Source organism: Mus musculus, chromosome 1, assembly GCF_000001635.26.
Source record: "Mus musculus strain C57BL/6J chromosome 1, GRCm38.p6 C57BL/6J".
Lineage (NCBI taxonomy): Eukaryota > Metazoa > Chordata > Mammalia > Rodentia > Muridae > Mus > Mus musculus.
Genome location: NC_000067.6, coordinates 42,714,412 through 42,733,424, shown reverse-complemented (window position 1 = coordinate 42,733,424; position 19,013 = coordinate 42,714,412). Strand labels below are relative to the sequence as shown.

At 45.3% G+C, this 19,013-nt stretch overlaps 1 long non-coding RNA gene across 3 annotated transcripts in view; it reads right to left on the bottom strand.

The window, feature by feature from the left end:
• Gm46091 (predicted gene, 46091) overlaps positions 1-19,013 on the bottom strand; it is a 60,254-nt gene that overhangs the window by 11,367 nt on the left and 29,874 nt on the right. The window lies entirely within an intron of this gene.

Below are 19,013 nucleotides of genomic sequence, written 5' to 3'. Positions count from 1 at the left end.
ATCCTTACAAAGTCTTTCACAAAATCTTCATAGTTAAGGACACTGTCTTAGTTAGGGCTTTACTGTTGTGAACAGACACCATGACGAAGGCAACTCTTATAAGGACAAGATTTAATTAGGGCTGTCTCACAGGTTCAGAGGTCCAGTCTGTTATCATCAAGACGGGAGCATAGCAGCATCCAGGCAGGCTTGGTGCCGGAGGAGCTGAGAGTTCTCTTTGTCTGGTCTGAAGGCTGCTAGGAGAAGACTGGCTCTCCAGGAAGCTAGGAGGAGAGTCTAAGAGCCCATGCCCACAGTGACAGACTTCCTCCAACAAGGCCACACCTCCTAATATAGTGCCTCTCCCTGGGCCAAGCATATACAAACCACCACAGACATTGAGGTTCAGAGAGGGCAGAAGGTCTCTATTGGTAGGGCCAGATGCTGAACACACCACCTGGCCTGCCTTCATCTACAGTAAACGTAACATTTTTATTGTGGTACTATCTGTATCTACAGATTTTCACATAATTTAATACACACATAGTTGTGCCTCAACAGTTATTAGTACTTAAGCACATGCCAGGTTTAAGCCCTTTTGCACACCCTGTGCCTTAACCCTTGCCTATCTCAATTATGCCAGTAGAATAACTGTCCACTCAAGGTCTGTGTGGCTGGTTCTAATCCTAGCTATTTCTTTCCTTTAAGTAGAAGACCAACCCTTGCCCTCTGTAGAGAATTCAGAGACTACTCCCTTTTCTCTGAGTGTCTGTGTCACATAAAGCATGTGTCTATTTTTCCTACCATCCAAAGGGCTAATAGAAATAGCTGTGAAACACAGGGTTTCAAAATAAAATCTAGGTCCAAGGTGAGCAACAGAATTTACTTGCTAAGGATATAGGCATGGCTGGGGATCTTCATAGCCGTAGAAGGTCTCCCATCTCACCACTGCCAACTGTATTTACTCTCCCTTCTTAAACAGTATGTAACGTTCCAAGTACCTCTATTGATTGACTGAAGAACCTGAAACTCAAGCTCTATAGTCATTCTACTTTTTTAAAGATTTATTTATTTATTATATGTAAGTATACTGTAGCTGTCTTCAGACACCCCAGAAGAGGGCATCAGATCTCATTACAGATGGTTGTGAGCCACCATGTGGTTGCGGAAATTGAACTCAGGACCTCTGGAAGAGCTGCCAGTGCTCCTAACCGCTGAGCCATCTCTCCAGCCCTATTCATTCTATTTTTATACATAGATATAAAGATACAGATATATTTATATATGAATATAGACATGGATATATATATATATATGTATGTATATGTATATATATATATATATATATATATATATATATTCTAGATTCTTCATGTGGGAAGAAATGAAATATTTATACTTTTTCTAGCTCCATACATTTTCCTATAGCTCTCTTTTTCTCACTCACTTTCTCTCTCTCTCTCTCTCTCCCTTCCTTCCTTCCTTCCTCCTTTTTTTTTTCCCCAGAATTTCTCTATATAAGCCCTTGCTGTCCTGAAATTCACAATGGAGTCCAGGCTGACCTCAGACTCAGAGATCCACCTGCCTCTGCCTCCCAAGTGCTGGGATTAAAGGCGTACCCCCATGCCTGGTCTTATTTCATTCTTTTTTTTTTTTTTAATGACTAAACAAAACTTTCTTGAGGATGCGTACCACACTGTCATTATTAATCTGTATGCTAATGGATGTCTTAGCTGATCTGATAATCTATGCCACTTGGATTTAAGAAATGACATGGCCATTAATGGTGTTGGCCAAAAACCAGACTTCATTTGTATAGTCTTCAGGGCAAATGCTGTCTTCCCCACTCTGTATCACTTATTGTCTGTCCATCCTCTTGGCTTGTTACAGCTTGGATCTCAAATGTCTTCCAAGGCTTCATGTGCTTAAGGCTTTCTTGTCAACCTGTGGTGGTGCTGGAAGAGGTGGAACCTGGAGAGGTAGGCCCATGTGGGAGGAAAGTTAGATCATTGGGGGATGTGCTCTTCTTTCTGTTTATGTGATAAACGAAACAAAAAAGTCATAATCCAAATCAACTTGGGAAAGACCATGGAGGAATGCTTACTTGCTTGCTTCCCCTGGCTTACCCAGCTACCTTTGTTATACAGTCCATCTGCCCAGACATGGCATAGCTCACAATGGGCTGGGTCCTCCAACATCAGTTAGTAATCAAGAAAATGTCCTGCAGACATGTGCACAGGCCAATCAGATAAAGGCAATGCCTCACTTGAAATAACATCTTTCTGGGTACATTTAGGTTTGTGTCAGGTTGACAAAAACTAGCTCTCACAGGACTTAGAATTCTCTCCTTCCTCCTCTCCTTCTGGCCTCCATGGGAAGCAGCTTGGCTCTTCCAGATGTTCTCTGCCACAGTGTTCTGGCTCAGGACAGACCCAAGGCAACCATGGACTGAATGTAAGCGGCCATGAGCTATATAAATCTTTCCTCTGTTAGGTTGCCCGCCTCAAATGTTTTGTCACAATGACAGAAAGCTGACGAACACATGACCTGAAACATAAATCTTTGGAGGGGAAAGATTTACACTGAGATCATTAAGACAGCTTGAACTTCTCAGGTGCCACTGCCCCTCACTAATTCCACCACTAAGTAAAGGAGTAAGCTGGAGGCAGTCACCTTGAGTCATGACACAGTTGGATTTCCTTGCTTTGTGTTGAGTCAGGTCTTCTTAAGGTCCTCAGTTGTGGACCATCTCCGTTAGAGAAAATGTGACAAAATGTATTACTCCATCACATGAGAACTGAGGATTCCATAGCCCAGAGCACGGTGAAGCTCCCTTGCATGGTAGGGCTTCACACCCAACTCTCTATCTGGGATTCTGGGTCAGCTTCACAACACTGGAGGGGTTGGTTTGAGCACAGGTGTGCCCTTGAGTTGTGTAATGCAAGAATTTTGCTGTTAATGTTTTTCTATGACCAAGATGTGCTCTAGGCTCTGTCTAAATGATGTATTTCTTCAACCAAGGAGTGGAAACTCAGATAGTTTGTACCATATTTTTGTATATTTAGAAACAGCTGTTTGATTGACTGAAGTTTTAATTTTTCATGGGAATGTTTGATGTCAGGAACACCACACTGTCAGAGTCCTCCAGGGGAAGAAAAGATTTATATAGAAGTTTTCCCCCCATAGCTATTTTATATTTCATGAAATGACTGTGAACAGAAATTTGGTGACTGAAGGAAGAATCCTTTTTTCCTTCCACACCGAAGTATCCAAAAGGTGTGACTGCTGTTCCCTCTCATGAACCTGCCCGTCTGAACTTGAGAACTCAGAGGCTGTCTCCAAGTCCCTCTACCACATTTCAGAACTGGCCTTCCAGTTTGTGACTTATTGTTATGTATATTTTGAATAAACAAGCCAAAATATTTTTGGTCAACCTGCTTAAGCCTCCGAGATGCAAAAAATCAGGCCAGAGACCTCTGAGCTTTGAGCATAGTAGATTCCCACTACCTATTTATCAGGTAGATATTCAATCAATATTAAGTAGTCATTAATGTTTAACACACTAAAATATTAACACATCATTACTGTTATGTAGTAATAAAATATTGATATAAATTAATACATAATTGCTGATATAAAGTATATTAAACTGAACTGAATGCTGTATCTCACAGTAATACACATGGGTAAGAAAAATGAGTCAAATGCCTTAAGAAATGCTGGCTGGAGAGGACCTAATATTTATTGACTTTGACTTGGATATTAAGAACAGAACGAGAAGCTGCAAAGATGGTCTCACAGGTCTGTAGCTTGTAGATAGAAAATAAGGTCTTTGAGAGGTGAACGAACTCCCTCAAGAGTGCACAACTAGTAGCCAGAGAGCCTGGAAGCATCTACTACCACTCCTCTTCCTCCTCCTCCCCCTTCCCCTCCTTTGAGCTAGCTCTCTCATGGGTATCCCCAGAGTGTTTCTACCTGCTTGGAAAATTCTGCTACCAGACTAGTGTGGGTGAAAAAGACTGTGAAACTGCCCATGATGAAGTTGTACCTCTGTGAGGCATAAGTGAGCAGATTAGTGAGTGCATCCTTGACTTGGCTCCTGAGAGGGTGGGATATAGAAATGGATTATCTGTCTTCTCCTAACAAAACACAGGGTTCACCCCTCACCCTACCCTCCACCACCCCTACCTCCCTTCCAGTGCAAAGTCCAGACCCAAGCAAGAGAGGAAATGGTGAAGGAAGACTTAACTTGCTGCAGGCGAGCAGCATAGAGGGAATTCTCAAAACAGTGTCTCCTCACACTGCAAAGCAGCAAAGCAGGAAGCTTTCTCTGGAGAAATGCGTACCTATTCGGATAGGGAAGACTGCTCCATGCGTGGGGAGGGGGTAAATCCTGTGCACACTCAATTTGAGGTCATCTAACGCATGGTCACAAACAGAAGCAGAGCACCATTAGGTAGAGAATTTAGTATTAAAATAAGGAAAGCTTATTCTAGGCCACTCCAGAAGAATGAGTCAGTAGTTTGAGCTGGATAATTGTCAATTTCACAGGGCTAGTGGTGGTGGAGCTCCATTTGAAACAAGCACACGAAGATCAAGAACAAAGACGCCTGGAGGAACAGTAGTAGCTTTCCCCCTTGCAAGCACAAGTCATTATGTCTAAAATGTCTGCCTAGCCGCGAACATCCTGTAGGTTTGGCAAGGCTCAGTTTTGGTCTGAGGGGCTTCTCATCTCCCAACATAACTGGAAAGGCATTGAATCAGGGCTCAGGAGACCCAGCAAAGCAAGAGAGGAGGGAAAGTTAGCAAGCTCGTGCTGGCACCCAACACATACACATTCAGCAACATTCAGGGGACAGCAAAGGTCAAGTTCCTAAGAACCCTTGGGATTCGTTTCTTCTCTCATCAGATTCAGCTGTTCCTTGGACAACAGGGTCTTCAGTCTTGGATATTTCATTGGGGCTATTGATGGAACCGAGAAGGAAAGAGAGTAAATCTGCCTTGCTTCTGTGGGTATCAGTGTTTTTGCCTGCATGCATGTCTACACATGTACCTGCCTGGAACCCTCAGAGGCTAGAAGAGGCTGTTAGGTCCCATGGAAATGGAATTATAGACATGTGAGTACTGGGAATGGAAACCCAGTGGTCTGGAAGAGCAGCCCAGTGCTCTTAACCTCTGAGCCATCTCTCCAGCCGCCCCACCCCACCCTCAGGCCAGGTGAAACTCTCTTATGCCATGTTCCACACTCAGCAAATGAAGCAGAGCTGCTGCCAATTTTGTGAGACTCTGCATTCAACTTTACAAAGCCTGTTCAGAGTTAATTGGAGGTGACTGTCAAGAAACTGAAACTGGAAAAAAAACCAAAACCCGTTAGGCCTTTGTAGCAGCCTGCAAAGAGAGTTTCCCCCTCTTTTCTGTGTGTGATTTAGAAGCACTGATTCACAAATGTTTAAACGGTGAGAGGGAGGGTGGCATGGTGCAGGAGAACGAAACGGAGATCTCTTAGCCAAGATCTGCAGGTGTTAAATATAACCCTCCCCCCAGTCAAAGATTGCCTCTCCTGAGCTCGGGAAGGAAATGGACCAGTGGGTGGATGGTGGGCTAGGAGCTGGTAAAATCAAGCCGGAAACTGAGACTTCGGATGACGCATCTTAGCAGTTACTCCCTCAAAGTTCCTTCCTTCTCATGAGGGTGAAATTTGTGTATGTTTTCTATAGCCAGATACCAAAACCAAAGCCTGGGAAGCCTTTTTGTTTTTCCTTCCCTGTAATCCAGGCCAGTATCTTTCACGATGCAGGCATCCTTGATTAACAGCAAGATGTACTTACTGGCTGTGAGGATACTGCCTTCCAACCACGCAGAAGAAAGAAGGGAGTGGTGGAGCTGGCCACCAGCTAGGCCCCACAGCTGTCCCAACCATGGCTGTTAGCATTCTCACCTCAAAGCCAGCTTCAGCAGCAAGCCCGCAGTAGCTTCGGTTTTCACTTACCACAGAAGTGAATCTACTGGACCTTCCTGAACAATCTCAACCCTTCCCAAAATAGATCAGGCTTACAGGTGCGGCTCAGAAAGTTTCTCTCATATTTGTGGAGCCTTTGTAACACCCATCTGTAGAGGAATTTCCCTCAATTATCTGATTGGGTAAGAAAGATGACAAATAGCCAATCGCTGGGCTAAAATGAGGAGGTGGGTTTTCCAGGCAAGACAGGAAGAGGAAGGGAGAGGGAGGAGGTGTAGGAGACAGCGAGCTGAGGACAGAGGGAAAGTTATTGAAAGAAAGATAGAGCAAAAGCACATGGCCTAGACAAACTACAAATAATAGGGGTTTTCATAACTGGGGAAGAAAGTGGCGTAGAGACATAACTGCATCTGCCCAACATAGGCATATAGTTTATAAATATACAACGGAGTTATGTTTTCCTTACATGGGCTTATTATTGGGGTTAGAGATTCACCACAACAAAGTTGCGTTTTCCTAGAATTACCTTATTGTGGTTGGAGATTTACCACAACAAAATGGCGTCCCAACTATCTATTAGAACTCAGCTAACCTGAGATAAAGGATCACTGCCCCTGCTCTCCCCCCCCAACCCCCACTCCCAATACAAGGCTGGGCAGTGATCTAGGCTGCGGCAGTTTGTGAATTATTTGCCTCCTAGAAATCTATAAAATATGCCCATTTCAAGTACCAAGGTTGTCTGCAGGAAAAACAGGTCTTGCAGTGTTTCAGGTAGTGTCTTTGTTAAGCACACACAGCACTGTTAGCAAGGGTGGGTTATATCTGGAGTGGGTGCACTTTGGGAAGACAAAGGGTAATAGTGCTTTGGAGATGTCCTACCCTCCTCCCCGCCCTTCAGAAAGTGCCTGCTGTACTCCATTTGCAGCAAGCCTACAAAAGAAAAATTTGTAGATGTTTTTAAATACCTAACTGTTCCTAATTGCTATTCAGAATAAAGGCTGAACTTCTTAAGTGTTCCTCGGAAACCTCCTTTGAACCCTGTTTTTAGTATCTCCATTTAAAGCCTGAAAATAAAACATGTTTGCATGTGAATGGCTTGCTGTAAACCTGAGGGGCATCCCTCCCTGTCGGGGCTGCACTCTGGGACACCCAGCATCACGCTGTTTGGCTTCTGCGGGGACCCGGTACATGCTGGCAATATCTGAAGCTCTGTTTGGGTTATGAGTGAATGAAATTTCTGGCCCAAACCTCAGGAAGGAAACTCTAACGTCTGTCTTAAGTTGTAACTGCAGCAGTGCTCACACAATAAACCATTTTTTAAAAATATTTGGCTCTATTGTACAGCTGAGAATATTTTACCATGCAGATCACTGGACAGATGCTCTTCGGTAACCGAGTTTAAGATGAGTCCCTCACGATTTAAGTCAACTTTCCCTTTCCTGTTCTAATTAAGGACGGGAAGTCTGCTTTTCCCTGCACCAGCCTGGGATGTGACTTCTATAGTTGCCAACCCACACCACTCAGCAGTTCCATTTTTAATGGTTCCTACCTACTTACCTACCTAGCTTGTTCCTCATGAAACAATCTACTCCGCCTTTCTCTTTTGCTAAACTTGGTTTTTTGGACCACCTCCTCCATAGGAAGGAAACCAGCAAGACTTCCCCTGTGCAATTTATTTGACTTCCCCAGCCCCAGCTGAGCTGAATGGCCCTCTTTCAGCAGTGCTGAAGTAGCATCGAAGATCCTGCTTTCTCCTCCCCCTCCTCCCTTTCCTCCTCCTCCCTTTTCTCCTCCTCCTCCTCCTCCTCCTCCTCCTCCTCCTCCTCCTCCTCTTTTTTCCTCTCCTCTCCTCCCTCCTCCTTCTCTCTCTTCACCATCTCCTCCCCCTCCTCCCCCTCCTCCCCCTCCTCCCTCTCCTCCTCCTCTTCATTTTCTTCTCATCAGGGTTTCTCTGCACAGCCCCAGCTGACCTGGAATTCACTTTGTAGACAAGGCTGGTCTCAAATCCACAGAGATTCACCAGAGTCTGCCTCCTGAATGCTAGGATTAGAGGCACACACCACGGTGCTTGTCAAGAGGAGTCATTTTTTTGGTTTGTTTGTTTTGTTTTGTTTTTTCGAGACAGAGTTTCTCTGTGTAGCCCTGGCTGTTCTGGAACTCACTCTGTAGACCAGGCTGGCCTCGAACTCAGAAATCCGCCTGCCTCTGCCTCCCAAGTGCTGGGATTAAAGGCGTGCACCAACACTAAGAGGAGTCTTAAGAGGAGTTGAGCTAAGGAGTTAAAGCTAAGAGGAGTCATCTTAAGCTTATGACAGACATCACACCCTCTGTGAGTTTCCAGACAAGAGGAGGACTTTGCCTGACTAAGGGTCATCTGTAATGGAAATGTAGAAACTGGTTTGCATGGCCTCCTGAGGAAACTGGTTCCCGGCACACCACCTGAGTGGGTGGGAGGCTGAGAGACTTTCTTGAGTTGATGCTGCATACAGGAGGAGCAGCAAGTGGGGCCCCTGTGAGGTACATGCCAACCCTGTCACTGTCTCCCTTTGGGGCAGGATCTAAGTTTAGAAGGAATTCTGGAAGTTTTCATGCCCTTGTCAACAGACACTTCTGCTGTAGGGCAGGTCCCTCCCCCGCCAGCCATCCTGCACTGGGCCTCAGTGGGTTTTTCTCTATAACCTCAGGTACTGTGCTTTGATTTTGACCCTTCTGTTGTATTTCTGCTTCTAGCATGCTATCCATTAGACCCGCTGGCACCCTTTCTGTCCCTTCTACACAATCCTGCTAGATTGTCATCATCTGGTTCCGTGATGAGTGTGACCTCTGCCACTCTTAGTCCCTATAGCTAAAAGCAATTCCTTGTCATCTGCAGTGACTTCAAGTTATCTGGGATGAGGGAGGCTACGAAGAAAGCTCTTTCTGCCTCCACCTGTTTCCATTTCCGGTTCTTTCCCTAAGCTGAACCGTTCTGAGAAGGTCTCTGCCCAGTACCAGCTACCTGATTCCCTGAGGACCGTCATCTCTAGTTATCCACAGGACATAGCCTCCAAGACCATGCCCATGTAAGCTTAAGTCCCTTATATAAAACATAGTATTTGGATAGAACCTAGGCACCTGATCCTTCATAATTTCAATTTTTTCCCTAAATTACTTGTGATAGATAAAGCAACGGAGACGTATTATTAAGGAATTATGCCAAGAAAAAAAAAGTATACACATCCAGTAGAGGCATAATTTGTTCAGACTTATTCAACAGTTGGTTAAATCTGCAAACGGAGAACTCAGAGATTAGAGGGCCAACTATATATGCTGACTTTCTGAAAGCACCCCCTCCTCTCCTGCCCCTCCTGTACTCTCCCAACTGTCAGAACAGTGGTAATATTCACTCCTGCATGTTTGCAACTTGGAGACACAGTCTGCTCACTTGCTGAGAAGGTCCTGGAAACACACCACCCCCAGATGGGGAGGAGGGAATTACATTTGTTAGAGTCTCCAGATGCCAAAAAGCAGAGACATGGACTGAGAAGGGTGAGCTGGACAGAGCCCAACTCTGGTGTGCAATCTCTCTGACCCTTCTAGGCCAGAACCTGTGCAACAAAATAGCAAATGGTGGGCCCTGCTTCCATAGAGGGAAGGTCTGCTGGCTTCAACAGGCCTAATGATAGACCAACATGCCATCTTGCCCAATTTGATGATGAAGAAAAGGAAAAAAAAAAAAAAACCGACCATCAGTGTGCAACTTCTGTTACCCCAAACTAATCCAAAAATTTTAAACAGTTTCAAAAACCTTCAAGGCAGCCACAGGCCTGAGGAGGGGAACTGCCAGACTGGGGGTAGGGGTATTCCCACGATGCTGTTTCTGGTGAAGCAATTCTGCTCTTCTAATGGTCCTTAGCACTTGGCGAGGGCCTCTAACTGAGCATAGATCAGAAAATGCAGAGTCCTTTTCTCTAACACGGCTCCTTAATTTATTTCACGGGTAAAGCCTGCAATTCTCCCCAGGAAAGACCCGATTTCCATGAAGGAAGCCAAGCTCTCAGCCCTCTCTCCTGCCAAGAGCTTGTCTTGCACCTGATGTGAGGACCGCCTTCTCTTAAGATGTAGGTACAGAATTACTCTGAGTCGGGCTATTACTCTCTGATAGCATTCATATAACCTCCCCTGGTCTTCTGGTACCCTCTTTCTAGTCTTATATGTTCAGCAAAGTGTCCAGTCTACACTGTGATATTTGTTTCCTGGAGAACCTTACACTGAAATCAAAGGAGAGGAAGAGTTACATAGGAATGCACACACAAGGCCAGAAGCATTTGGAGGATGCGTGCTTCTGAACTGGGATTTCAAGCATTTTGGTCCTCTGGTATCAGATGAAGATGGCTGAATTTGTGGTAGTGCTTCATCCACCAGTGTCTGGGGTATTAAAAGGATAAACCACGTTTTTGTTCCAAGGTGCAATTGGTGAAGAGACAGTGTGAGGCTGAAGGAAACATACTGAGGACTTCTAATCAGGAACCACAGTGATTAAATTAGGTCAATATTTGAAATGTTAAACTCAAATCAGACTTGGAAAGCATGCAGATAAACAACCTTTCATTTGGAAACAGCAGATTTCTTAGGAACTTATTTTTTTCCACAGTAGAGTTTAGATGTCCTCAAAATCTTTTTTTTTGTAACTGTCAATTAGCTAATAAACAGGATCTTAGCTTGTTCACTGTTTTCCTAATGTGTGTGGACTTTCTTCCTCTTCAGTATCCACAGGAGGAAGGAAGGAAGAACAACGGGAGATCAGGGGTTGTAATGACAGATACGCTGAGTGTGGGAGTCATCGTCCCAAATGATGTCAGGCCAAACCAGAAGTGACAGGAAAGCAGAGACACCTCCGAGCCACCTTTCACTGGCCCAACAATCACCAGGTTTAAAGCATTCACGATTATTTTACTAAATTCAAGAAAATCTGTTGGGTTTTTTTCCTTATGAACACGTGTGATGCTGCACCTGAAGAAAGCCAAGGCTACCAGCTGAAATGCCAGTTTGAAAAGAAAGAAATGTGTATGTGTGCACGCATAACTATTTTACAGGAGAGGATACAGCATGGTTAAAAGAAGGTTGGTTGTGTAGGAAATAAACTATGTTTCCCTTATTTGAAAACAACCTAAGATCAATGAGAAATTATATGTCCACCCTATTAATGAAGTAAGTTGTTTCTGACACATATCCTTGCATCATTGACTCTTTAGAGAAATCTAGTGATAAGCAAGTCTAATTCAGAGACTTCTGCCTCAGGGGACAAGGTAGCAGTGCATGAGTTTATCTAACAGGATTTTATTCAAACCCTGCCCAGATTAGACACATCTTAACCCTACCTGTTGACCCCAGAAGAGGTGACAGGTGCTGCCAGGCAATGCTGGGAGAATGTTGCTGAAATTCACAAAGAACCAGGCTGGCAGCACAAGGAGAAAACAGAACAAGGTGTGTGTGTGTGTGTGTGTGTGTGTGTGTGTGTGTGTGTGTGTGTGTGTGTTGTCTCTCTTTTGTTCCCTGACTCCTAGTCCTTAGTATGGAAAAGCAAATAGATCAGAATGGTTTCGACGGCACAGCCTGAAAAAAAAAAGACTTAGACTCATCGGAACACTTCCAGAAATGCATGGTCCCCAGCAATAGGTACAAATGTCACAACCTATCAGCCTGATGGAAACAGACAGGTGGGGTACTAGGCAGGAAATTTGGACAGCTGGGGACTTGGGGATGCCCCTGAAATACTGGGTCTCCTATGGTCCCAACTCCACCCAGCCTGGCCAAGTGAATATTTGTACAACAGCCTTCTACCCAAGCACTGAACCTGGACACGAAGCCCAAGGGAACCTTCTCTTGAAACGCTGGAGAGGGTGCTGTGTGATGGCAGGATGGAGGGGAGTCTGGCATGAGGCATCTTTTCAATTCTCCTGGCTCTGAGGAGAACAGGTGGCCCTAAATCTGTCTGTGTGGGGAGGGGCTGGAGGCAAGGGGGAGGATGAATCTGAAAATATAATGTCCTGAAACGTAAATCCGAACCACAGAAAGGAGGAGGAATAAACTATAAGGTAGCATTCCCAAAATTCTCTATGGAAATATCACTAATGTGAGAAGGAACCGCATGTGCTTGGATGAGAAGGGACAGGTATTGGCCCAGAGCCACCCGGAACAGTCACAAAGTACATTCAGAACCTTGGGGAGAGGGGTTGGGGTTTTTTGTTTTTTTGTGTTTTTTTTTCAATTGTATGGTGATTTTGTATTCTTTTGTATCACAGACCTGTGATTGTTACCATGTAAATGCAGAGCCTGACATTGTCAGCTGAATTCCTTCCTTAACGTCCTCCCCAGGACTTGCTGAAAGGACTGATTCTCTGGCAAGATGCACCTACTTGCACATGAAACATAGTTTCTTTTCTTTTCTTTCTTCCTGCCTGTCTTCCTCTCACTGTGGCTCACGCCTGGAGCTGAGTGCAACATTGTACCTCAGCCTCTTGTTGAGGAGGGAGAATGGCAGCTGCTTTGAGTCCTGTGTGCCTCAGATGCTCTGACCAGACTGCTCACAACTCTACTTGCAGAGAACAAAGTAGCCACTACCTTAAACATGGGGATATCTGGCTTCTCATGATTTCTCTTACCTTAGCTAAAATAGATAACCTCCTCCCCCAAAAATCCTATAGAAAAAGAATATAAAGAGCTGGGTATGCTGGCACAGACCTTTAATCTCAGTACTAGAGGCAGAGGCAGAGGCAGAGGCAGAGGCAGAGGCAGAGGCAGAGGCAGAGGCAGAGGCAGAGGCAGAGGCAGAGGCAGAGGCAGAGGCAGAGGCAGAGGCAGAGGCAGAGGCAGAGGCAGAGGCAGAGGCAGAGGCAGAGGTAGAGGCAGGCAGATCTCAGAGTTCAAGGTCAGTCTGGTCTACAAAGTGACTTGCAGGACAACCAGAGTTAGACAGAGAAACCATATCCCATAAAAAGCAAAGCCAAACAAACAGAAAATAATAAAGACAGAACAAATAGAATACTAATGAAAAGAAAATTTATTTTCTGGCCTCTTCTACAAGCTCTCACCAGAGGTCACTACGCTTGACCGATAGTGTTTGGCAGCAATGTCTTTTATAGGCTCTGGCCTCTTGGATACAGGGGATGCAGGGTATACAGGGGAGAAAACATGATCAGAGCCCAGGGAACCTGAGGCACTGGCCCTTTTGCACATTCTCCTTTCTTCTCTACATACATCTCTGTGTGTATTATATGCATTGTATGCAGGTACTAGGTATGTCTGTATTGTGTGTAAGCACATTCTGCATATTGTGACTGTGTTTATTTTTTTGTGAGAAGATAGTAAGGAGGGGGTGACTAACAAATCAAACTCTTTGGCAAGTTTACAACTTGTATAAACAGAGTCTTTCCAAGCCCCATATTCTACCAAGGTTAAGATGATATTAGACTCATACAGTAAGCAGGAATTCTAAGTGTCTGATGGCCAGGTTTATCATGAAAACACAGTACAGAATCTGAGTATTGAGCTCCCTTTGAGAATATGCACCAGGTGGGAATCTATTGAGTCACATCATGCAGCCTATGATCTATGCAGACAGGAAGTGTATCTAGGGATGTCAGTGGTGTACCATGGGTATTCCCCACATCACAGTAAAGACATTGGCACCAGGGAGAAAGAATCCACTTAGTTAGGAATAATTCATCCTCATTTCCAGACCAAGCCCGACAATTGAATTCCACCTCTGAAATTTGGGTAAATTGCATGATTTTGTTTCCACTGTGACCTTTTAGTGGAGCTGATGGATGCTGGGTCTGCTAATACAGCTGGCCTGTCTTTATACCAAGCTGTCCTTCTTACCAGTCAGCTCAGCCAGGTGACCAATGACTAACCAGACACTACCTGGTGAATATTTTCTGGTTTCCTGTTCCCAGATGTTTTTCACTGCCTGCCAGGTGGGAACAGAGCACTGTCATTTGCCACTTGTGTTTTGTCTCATCAGGACAGAATGTCACCCTTCTAAGGCAGGGCAACTGTACAACTTCGGAAAGACTTGGTGAAAGTAATGGAACCTAGAGACTGAGTCCCCCCAGCTAAGCTCCTTCCAGTCTCTGCACACTGTAGCTAGAATGGAGCCTGTAACCATGGGTGGCATTCATCCCATTTACTGTCTATGGGCATTTCCTCTGCTGGCCACGCAGAAAAGATTCCAAAAGGAAGTATACAGTCCTGGCTGTGGTCCCTGGGTTTATGAGAAGGACATTTTGCAGGGTAACTGTGTGTTAAGGATCCACTTTGGCTATCTCCTCTGGCAGGGTCAGTTGGAGGGAGACCTAATAACTCAGTAAACAGAGAGAAGAGAGATGCTTATACTTAATAAGCCATTGCAAATGGAAAAAGTAAGCTCCTACCCGACATGATTCTCTCTAGAAGCAAATGGCTTGGATCCAAGTACTGCAGTGGGCTTTTAGGTCTCGGGGTCCCAGGGCCTCCAGGAGCTACTCTTTCTCCTGGAAGCAGCTTTAATGAGGGAGAGGAAATGACTCCTGTGAGCTGCCACAGCCCAGGCATCCTCCTTTGTTTTAAGTTACAGAGCTCCTGAGGCGAAGCATCATCCTTCTCTCCGGAGAGCAGACACAGCAATTAAAGGGGAGGGCCAGACAGATGATCAGAACCGAGGTACTAAGAGCTGCCTCCGCTACCTCCTGCCCCAAGGGGGCTCCCAACTCACTTCCTTCACCCTGCCACAGAGCCCTCACCACCCAGCAAGTGGTGCAGTTGGCCTGGTGGCAGAGAGAAGGTAGTGGTTGCTGCCAGGGCTTGCTGCTCTGGCTCCTTTCATCTCTGCCCTGTGCCAACCACCCTGTGAGGTGAAAGAACAGTGTGGTTCAGTAGGCCAAGCTGCAGCTCAGGCTGAGAGCCCCAGCCGTGACCCTGTCATCAGAGCTGTTTCCACTTCTTATTTTGTGCCCACTCTTGATGCTTTTCCTTACATGTGGGAAATAAAAACACTAACCTGTCTCCCCAGGCTGTAAAAAAGGGATGACTAATATAAAAACCGGAAAATAAAAGAATAATAGGCACTTTGTTGGTATACCTCACACAAATATTAAACAAGGCTGGCATGAGGTTACTGCAGGCACAATCCTGAGGCCTGTGATGACTCTGTACAAGGGATCCTGCTACAGAAGGACAGGTCTCCTGAATACATAGTTACCATCTCGCCATTTCTCAGCTCCTTTCTAGAAAAAATCAAAAGGACTTCAAAGATTTCCACCAGGCACCCACATAGCCAAAGTCTGGACCACTAGCTGTCTCTCTCATTTTCAATTTGAATATATCAAAGAATCTAGGAAGACAAGGAGGAACCCTTCCCACCCCATCCTTTCTAACTTAGAGAGGTCTCCTTCTAGTAACAAAGAAATGAATAGGGCTTACTAATAATACGCCCCCACAATTCTCTGGTTTCTGATTGGAAGGATGGATCAAAATGTAATCATCAAAAAATATATATCCATTTTTTTCTCCTCTATCTTAATCGTTTCTCTTCTTCCTGTTTCTAGACCTGAATTTAAAAGGTCAGAGACTGGAAATCCTTGTCATTATTGAGATATTTCCACTGTTATAACCTATGGATACTTTGCTTTGTTCGACAGGCTTTTGGTACAGACCTGTAATCCCAGACACTTGGGAAGCTCTGGCAGGAATGTAAATTTCAGGCCACCTTAGACTGCAAAGTGAGTCCAAGGCCAGCCTGAGCAATCTAGTAAGAGCCAGTCTTAGGGATAAGACTCAGTTTGCCTAGGACGCATGAGGTCTTGTGTTCACTCTCTAGAAATGATATATTGATATATAACTGCTCTGTTGATGTCGCCTCATTTTACTTCAGACTTCTTTGTTTGTAGATTTGGTTTGTTTTTGTTTGTTTTGTTTTGTTTTGTTTTGATGTATCCCTGACTGGCTTAGAGTTACAGCGAATTCCCTGTCTCTTTCCTTCCTGAGTGCTAAGATAACAGGTATTTGCCACCATGCCCAGCATCCATTTTGCTATGGTTACATCTAAAAATATTTCAAGATGGGTATTCCAGTACTTGGGGCGATGAAGGGAGGAGAGATGAAAGCTTAAAGTTAGTCCATCTCAAAAGGAGGAAAAAAAAAAGAAAGGAAAAGAAAAAAGGAAGAGAAGTTTCAGAACTGTTATGAGCAGTTATACCTTAGAGCTAGGCTATACTTTATAGAGCTAGGCTATACTTTATACCAGTTACATTGTCCACTATTTGAAAGGGACAGAAACTGGCAAGTGTTGAGGAGGCTACGGAGAAACAGGAATCTCTATGGACTGTAGATGAGAATGTGAAACAATGCAGCAGGGGCTGGAGAGATGGCTTAGAGGTTAAAAGCACTGACTGTTCTTCCAGATGTATTGAGTTCAATTCCCAGCAACCACATGGTGGCTCACAACCATCTGGAATGGGATCCAATGCCCTCTTCTGGTGTGTCTGAAGATAGCTACTATGTATTCATGTAAATAAAATAAGTCTTTTTTAAAAAACGATGCAGCAGTTATAGAACACACCAGGCAGCTTCCTCCTGTAGTTCTGAAGAGGATTGCTATAGTACACAGCAAATCTGTTTCTGAGTATAGACCCAAGAATTGAAAGCAGGAACTTGAGGTTTCTGCATACCTCTAAACATAGCATCACTATTTGCAGTACCCAAAAGTGGAAGATAAACCAGGAACTCATCAATAGATAGATATATAAGCAGGTTAAAAGAGAAGGAAACACTGGTACATGCTATAACATGGATGAAACTTGAAGATATCACATAAAGTCAAATGGATCAGAAAGAAAAAAATTAATGTTGTATGGTCCTACTAACATGAAGCTAAATTCATAGACCTTCCCAGAGGCTTGATGGAGGAGATATGGGAATTGCCACGTAACGGATATAGACTTTCACACTGGCAAGGTGAGGACTTCTGGAAATGGGTGTTGGTGAGGCTGCTCAGCAATGTCAGTGTGCCTCCTCCAACTGAACTACCACATGCACAGTCAACAGAGCAGAAGTGGTACATGTTGCTGTATGTCGCACACATCGTACCACCTTAATAACATTCACCACCTTTACACTTTCCACCGAGGAGGAGAACCGGATTTTCTAATGACCTTTGTACACTCTAGAAGGTGGGCAGAAAGCTTCAGTCCTGCCCAACTCTGCAGCTCAGACCCCAGCCCAGGACCAGCCACAGATTTGTGGCTGCCTGTAGGCATTTGTTCGTTTGTTTGTACTTGAGTTGTGGAGATAGGTAGGTCCCTGTGCTGTTAAACCTCAGGGGCCAGAGCAGCTATTAAAGCTGCAGGATGGTTTTGGACCTGGGAGTCACCTCTTCTCCCTTCTCTCCCTGATTGCTCATCTGCTCAAGTCTTTCTGCCACCCACCTACATGTTCTCCAGGATACTTTCCAGGCTATTCTGTCCTGATTAGGAGGGCCCCAGTTTGGACCTTCCAGGACACAGGACCCTTGACTTTCACATGGACTAGGAACCCTTGGGGGAGAGACTACTAGGGGCCCCTGCTGTATGGTATGTTCCCTCCAAGTTGAAACGTTTGTTTCAGGAGAGAAGGCAAGGCTCAAGACCATCAGGAGGTAAACAAAAGGTCATATGTAGGGAAACAAAAACCTGAAGGATTTGTGAGGTCTTCTTCTAACAATAAAGGTGGGGGGCGTAAGATGGGAAGTGTAAAGAGTTGGCAGGGCTGGTAGAGAGCGACTAGACAAACTTAGAAAGAGAAGTTCCCACTTGGAGATGACTGACAGCTACAGAGAAAGCTGCAATGGTTAGTTTTCAGATGTCTCATGTCAGGAGTGGGCTTCCTGTGGCATCACTGCTTTTTAGTCACCCCTGTGCCATCTAATTAACACCTAACCTATACTCCTATTAGTAACCCCATTATGTTTTTTTTTTTTTTCAAAAAAGAGACTCGTTGATTCACCAAATTAGACAGTGTGGCAATCATTACTTTGGTCTGTCCTGGGCTTCTGTCTTGCAGAGAGAGTACATAGGTACCTGTTGCATCTATCACATGCCTATCACATGACGCTACCTGAGCTACACCTCCTGGCTGGGGCAGTGTGGCTTGCCCAGGACATCCAAAGGCTATTCCTGACTAATACCACTTGTGAGACTCCACTAGACTGGCCCCTCCCAAGCCCCAGGGCAGCGCTTCAGTCCACACCTTTCTCCCTGGATAAAGGCTTCAGCTCTTCTAGACCCACTGCTAGGCTAAATCTCTAGATTGCACACTTTGAAGTGGTTGCTATTACCTTTATTCTTCTGCTTCCTTCTGTCTGCAAAAGCTTAGGCTCACGGGTTTTCATTTCAGAAAACCAGCGCACCTCATGCGAATTCATGAGACTTCCCATCTCAGGCCCAAAAGAAAACCATAAAGACTTTGAATGATACCAGAACCCTATTCAGGCAGGTGTGACACCAGGGAACCTGGCAAGCAGTCCTACCAGGAGTGGAAGAGAAGGTCCAAGAAGCAGCCTACAACTGCCCCAGGGCTCTGGAAAGGTGAGCCTGCGAGAGTGGTCAAGTCTGGAGTTCTAGGGGACGAGAGTTGTGAGAGTAAGAGAAGGGAAGTCAAGGCTTGAGAGTGTGGATAGAGTTGGGGAAAGGACTCTCCGGAGCCCAGCCTGGGCACCTCACAGGTCCTAACCTCCACCCACTTTCAACTTTTTGCTGTTCCCGTTAGATGGCGCTCAAGACTTTCTAACCATTTGTGAAAGTGCTCCTGGTCCGGAACAAAAAGAGCCTTATCGAGAGAGAGAGTGTGGAGTGGGCGTGAGCGGGGGGGGGGGGGGGGGGGCTGGGGGGGGGGATGTGGGGGTGAAAGCACACCAGGGCGCGGGCGTCGCCTGGCACCAGGAGGAGCGGTCACGGGTCAGCTGGCCCCGGGCGGGGGTGCATCCCAGGCAGGGCCTCCTCCGCAGCGGGCCCAGAACTTTCTCTGCTTCCTCTTCCTTTCCCATTCCGCTTTTCTCCTGGTCCCTGCTGAGCAGTTGGCA